The sequence below is a fragment of the Primulina tabacum genome, chromosome 16, assembly GCF_025594145.1.
Source record: "Primulina tabacum isolate GXHZ01 chromosome 16, ASM2559414v2, whole genome shotgun sequence".
NCBI classification, from domain to species: Eukaryota; Viridiplantae; Streptophyta; class Magnoliopsida; order Lamiales; family Gesneriaceae; genus Primulina; species Primulina tabacum.
In genome coordinates, this window is record NC_134565.1 from 5,971,450 (window position 1) to 5,978,280 (window position 6,831).

Below are 6,831 nucleotides of genomic sequence, written 5' to 3' on the forward strand. Positions count from 1 at the left end.
CTTTTGAATTTGAATTTTGAATTATGGTTTGATATCAAATGAGTTGGTGGATGCTTCTAGGAGGTGGTGGCCGAAATTTATCTTGATTCTAGGCTAGGATATGTCCATTTATTTAATTAAATTGTGCTCCCAAAAATCCTAAAATTATCCTACTAATTACATGCAAAGAATTGGTCAAAGTTGATGAGTTGGAAAATGAATCTTCTAGCAACTAAGGGTGGCCAAAAAATGCATAATAAAATAAAGGGGAAATGTTGGTTATCTAGTCAACTAATAATCCTTGAAAGCCTTACTAATCCTTTAAATAATTTTAGTGAGCTAACCCCTTAATTTAATAACTTAAATGAGTTCATTTCTTAATCACCTCAAATAATTAAATTAAATCCTCAAACCTCCCTTTCTAACTTAAATGAACTTGGTTGCTAGCTAAATTAACTTCTGGAAATATTTCTCAAATCTTAAATTCTATCTCAAAACTCCAACTCCAGTCCGGCCTCACTGAAATAACTGAAATGCTAAAAATCAAACTACTGAACTGAAATAATGAATAATTAACTTCAAATAAATGCATTTAAAATAATCATGCAATGAAGTCAATTAAATTTAAAAATCTAGAATTATGCATGGCTTATACGTCTACTGATTTACGGGTTCTACAGCACCCCGCGGTCCTTCTTTCACCGCACCCGCGGTCCTTCGCAAAACAGAGTCCGAAAAATCTGTAACTTTGTGGACTTCGAATAAAAGAAGAGGAAAATGGTGTGCTGCGTGGGGAAGTTTGTCTGGGCTATAAAAGGCTTCTATTATTCACCAACTAGGGCATTGGGGAGCAAAGGAAAGGAGAGGAGGCTACAAAGAAAGGATTGAAGCTCAAGTTCATCATCCTTGGAAATCTATTGCACATTTCTGGACAGAAATTTCATTGCACTCCAAATCTCTTGTTCTAAGTTCTTCTTTCTTTATTTTTATTTGATATGTCTTGTTTAAGATTCATGTGTTGTTATGTTATTTTTATTATGAACTAATTCTTATTTCTAGAGGAATGATGGAACAAAACTAGACACCATGTATTGGGATTTATGAATTATGCTATATAAGTTTTCCTTATTGTTCATTTGTATTTTTCCAATCTTAATGCTTTCATTTTATTGGCCATATCTTGAATGATTCTTATGTTTATAATTTATCACTTGGAAAAGGGAATTTATAAACAAGAAAGGGAAAAATACATCGATGGTATTTATATAGTTCGGGAGGACATATATTGCTATTGAAGCCATTAAAAAGAAATTATTGCTTATTGTGTTATTTAATTATAGATTGTTGACGGGGACGTTACAATTCATTGTTAGATAAGTAGTATCTACTTAGCACTCGGGAGAGGGAGTAGATAATTTACAATTCTTGGCTAATGTATAATAAGGACATTTATAATATAGCTACACAAAATAACACATGGTGGATAGTTGCGTGAAATCGGACCTCTAGATCTTTTATTTCATAGTTATTTGTTATAAAAAGTTTGGTGTTATAATATAATTAAATTTATTTTCAATTTAGTTATTGGTGCAAATAAATCTGTCAATTGATTTTTCTAAATAAAATTGAGACTATTTTAATTGCAAGCATTAATATACATTTAAATACGTACTCCTCGTGGGATCGACACTTGTACTCGAAAATACATTTTATTACAACTTGATGTTGTGCACTTTCAAGCAATTAAGAAATCACGCGACACCTTTTTCTTATATCCAAGTTATCTGGTCTTGGTGTGCCCTTAGAAGAACTTCCCCCACCAGCGAGGAGCACATATCTTTCATGTGGGTTCTGATATGTAAATATTTATTTTGTCCCTTTTCCGATAAGCCCACCATGGAATATTTAGCTCTTGCTAGGTCTTTAAGTGTTGGGCATGTCCATGGCCTGGGCGTGATGTTCTTAGGGTCAATTTACCGATGGTTGAATGTTGCTGTAAATGACGCACCCTGTCCAAGCTCAATGGTGTCATGTGGATTCTTCAAGTATGAATGTTTTCTTACTTCCCTGAACTGACATCTTCTCCTGGTTCTCTTACTGAACACCTGTCGAGGAAAGATCTTATGTCTTGTCAAAATGATTTCACCGTTACAGATACTTTTTCCTTCCTGCAATCTTTACCCTTTGATCGGCCAACCCGTCGTCCACTTTGCTTCACAGTTAGGGTTGAAGACTACCCACACATGGCCACTGTCAGGAAGGCCGATGTACCATCCATCATTGAAGCTGTTCGAACTACCATTCTTCACCCTAGATTCTTAATGTGTGATGAGACATCTCCACGTGACCAAAGCACTCACTCTTTTGAGTTTTATAATCTGGTATTGTATCCTTCTCAGCTAGGCTTGTGCTCGAGTCTCCCTTCCAGCACATTGTATCTACCTCTCTTCATCAATGACATGATGAAAATGGAATTTTCCCAGAAAAAGTTTACCTCACTGTCTCTCATCGAATTGTCCGAGCAAGCGGAACTCTTCAAGAATCCTATCATTGAAAATCCTATCACTGTGTCTTACGACTATTCTGAATGGTGTGCTGTGATGTATACTTCTCTTGTTCCCATGGCGTTAAAAATTTCAGGTACGCGCATTCGTCCTTATTCCTTTATCGTGATTTGTTACTGTTACTATCTAAGTTGTGTTTTGTTTCTCTTTACAGATACTCAAGGTGTCCGAAAAGAGTTGGAATTGTTAGTTTCCTAGAACAGCAAAAAGGGTAAAGAGCCAAAAGCCGTCCCTGCTAAACTACACACCACTGACTGAGGAAGGAAAGAATTCAGGTCTGAGCTACCGAGGAGACGAACACGGTCCGCAACTAGACCACTTTCTGGGACATCCAAACCTATGCCAAGCTCGTCGACCGATGCCATAACCGTGGAAGATAACAGTTCTTCCTCTGAACCTAGTAACTCCCTCTCAGCTGATCCAGAGACCGAATCAGATGATTATCTTCGCTCAACCATTCCATTGTCTTCCCGTAAGCGCATGAAGTTGGCTACAGAGAGTCATACTGACGACTTGGATGAAAGCCCTTTAGCATTCACTTCAGACCTTCATGTAAATGTGACCCTATTCATTTTCTTTCGTTATAACCCAAGTCTCATTTTTTCCCTTTGATATTGCAGTACTTAACAGCAAGACGAGCCATGATTTCTTTGTTCGTAGAGGATCTGGACTTTGACTTCAGTTTTTTAGATTCGGGACCATCCCACATGGTTTCTTCATCCCATCTTCCTTCTAGCTTGGAACTAGCCACATCTAAAGCTTCCCTGCGACATTTTTTGAATATGAGTCTCAATGCCTTAGGAGCCATGGAAAAAGCTACTGTTTTTTCTGTTGTGCCTATTTTGAAGAGCAGCCCTGACTTTCCCCCATCCCCATTGCATGATTTGTTAAATGCTTTGCCAACAATGTTCTCAAATTTTCAGGATTCGAGTTCCACTTGTTCAGAGACGTTGGTTTAGGTGAGAAACTTCAAAGCACGGAAAGAGAAGTTGGATGGTATGCTCTCCGAGAGAAAAATCACCCTATCTACTCTACAACAGAGGAATGCAGAGTTCGACGCCAAGGAAGAGCTATTGAAGAAGTTAGAAATGGAACTTGCAACATAAAGTTGACATGATAACCCTCTTGGATGACAGTGAGGTTTTGAAGGTTTCCTTTGACAAACTCAAAGCTTACATCCAATGTCTATGCGACGATTTAGTAAATCAGAAGCATGCCTATCAACAGTGGGCGGATACCTTGAAAGTGGCTGAGCAGACTTAGGTGGTGTGTCTTTCTAAATGGGAAGAGTTGCGTCAAACTTGATCTCTCCTGAGCCCTCGTTCTCGCCTTTATTTTGATCTTGGTTTGTTTTGGACTTTTTTTTTGTAATGTTTGGACCGTAGTGTTGTACATTCTTGATATGTTGCACCTGTCTGCCATGATTAGGCTTACTTCGTTTTGTCTCGTGAATGTTGAAAAGTGGCTAAAAAAACCCAAACTTTGCTAGTGAAATACATTGTTGTTCTTGTATCTGTTGCTTGAGATTTGTTTGCAGGTATTTATAATTTTGGCATATTATATTTACAAAGGAAATTTTGCCAAAATTTTCTAAAAATTGAACATCTTCAATATTGGTGTAAATACAGCAAGTCGACATCTGTCATTAACCAACAACTAAACAACATTTTTCGAATAACGCTCACCAAAGTTTCAAGACATGCACTTAACGAACTTCACCCTATCTTTTGACCCGAGGGATAGAATTACCTTCCAAACTACGTCTCCTTCCTCGAATACTTTTTTATTCACACGCTTATTGTAAATTCTAGCTACCTTGGATTTCTGAAGCATCAAAGCATTATACATTTTCATTCTCAACTCATCCCAATCTTCAAGTTCCATGATCATCGCTTCCGTGTAAAGCTCTGGTTCCAACTCATTTTGCTTCATCACTCTCAAAGAAGGAATCACCACTTCCATAGGCAACATTGCATCATGTCCGTAAGTCAAGGTGAAAGGGCTTAGACCAGTTGCACTTCTCTTCAATGTTTGATAAGCCCACAAAGTATCTGATAGTAGCCGGTGCCAATCTCGGGGGTTATCCTCCATCTTCAACATCTTAATCAATACTTGGTTTGAAGCTTTAACTTGACCGTTGGATTGGGGATAGTGAGGCGAAGAACTAATCAACTGGATTCCATATTCCTCAGAAAATTCCTTCATTTCTGATCACACGAACATAGTTCCCTAGTCGGTTGTGATCGATTGCGGGATTCCAAATCTATGAATAATATGCTCTTTCACAAATATAATAACATCTCTCTACTTTACCTTTTTCATGGGGAAGGCTTCTACCCACTTGGTGAAGAAATCGGTATCCACAATTATAAAAGAATGCCCTTTAGATGAAGGAGGATAGATTTTACCTATCAAATCCATGGTCTACCCCTGAAATGGCCACGACTTCATGTCATCATGCATTTCATCGGCTGGTATCCTCTGAATATTCCTGTGTTTTTAACACTGTTGACACCCTCTCGAATATCTTATATAGTCCTTTAGCATCGATGGCCAGTAATGGCCATGTCAGTGGATTAACCACCTCATTTTATTCCATGACTGGTGTGCTCCACATATTCCTTCATGTACTTTCTGCATTACTCTCATGGCCTCTGAGAAACCTAAACACCGCAACAATAAACCATCATAACTTTCCTGTACAGTTCATCTTCCACCAAGACAAATATAGAATTCTCATCTTCAAACCGTAATGCAAATTATGCTCAGGATTCCTCAATGCATCTTTTATCTCATCTCTCCAATCCCCAGCAAGCTCAACATCAATATCAAAAGTATCCACTTGTATTCCTCGCTGGTGAATAGAATGATGATTTCTCTTTTGTACCAACAAAAGCTTGTGGGTGAGCTCGGGCGACATCTTTAAGCCAGAAGCAATATAAGACAATTCATCAGCTTCCTAGTTGTCTTGTCTCGGCACGTATTGGAACACCACATCTTCAAAATCGACAAGGAGCTGTGAAGCAGCAGTAAAATAAGGGGCGTACACCAAACTTGAACATTTGTATTCCCATGACATTTGCTTGAGAACCAACAGAGAATCTCCAATAACCAAAACATCTTTAGCGCCCAAATCTTGTAAAATCTCTAAGCCAATCACTAGCGCTTTATACTCGGCCTGATTATTGGTGAATGAAAAATCCAGATTAAATGACAAAGTTATCTTAACTCTTGTTGTGGATGTTATCACAACTCCAGCTTCCGACGCATTCTCTATACTCGAACCATAAAACTTCAAAATCCATGACTGATTAGCATAATACACCGGGATACCAGTTGGCACATTCCCTGCCGACCATAGGGTGTTATGCTTCAGTCGATTTTTGAGGGAAATAAATCAAAGTCAATTCAGCCAGGGTTAGTGACCATTTACCAATCCTCCCGGACAAGATAGGCATGTGAAGCATATAATTGACAAAATCTGTTTGTGAAATCACGTAAACTCTTGAATGAATCAAATAATGTCTTAATTTCATACATGAATAATACAATGTCAAACATGATTTTTCTATGACTGAATATTTGACCTCTATATACGTAAGTGTTCGGCTCAAATAATAGATGGGAAATCCAATAGACTCTCAAGCAGCCGAAATATACAATTTGAGGGGAAATCCATGTTTTGGGGGCATCAGCACAGGAGGTTGGGACATGTATTCCTTTATTTTATCAAAGGCTTCTTGATGACATTTCTCCCATTTAAACTCTTCAAAATCTTTCAATTTCAATAACAGAGAAAATTCTCGCGTCTTACCTGCCAAGTTTGAAATAAATCTTCTTAAATAATTGACATGGCCGAGGAATCTTTGCAGCTCCTTTTTATTGTTTGGTGGCATCGCCTCTATGATGACTTTGGCTTTGTTCTTATCCACCTCCACTCCCCTTTGGTGCACTAAGAAATCAAGAAATTTACAGCCTGTAAACCGAAAGCGCATTTTACAGGATTCAACTTTAAATTGTGTTGCCTTATCCTTACGAAACTCTTCCTTAAGTGATTGAGGTGATCTGATGCTCTTTTCGACTTCATGACAATGTCATCAATATACAATTCTAAGCACACTCCTATCATGTTGTGGAAAATTGCATTCATGGCTCTCTGGTAGGTTGCTTCTGCGTTTTTTAATCCAAATGGCATGACAAGCCATTCGAATGTGCCAATCGGCCCCGGACATCTAAAGGCTGTCTTGGATACATCTTTCTCTACTATTTTTATTGATTGTATCCTGAA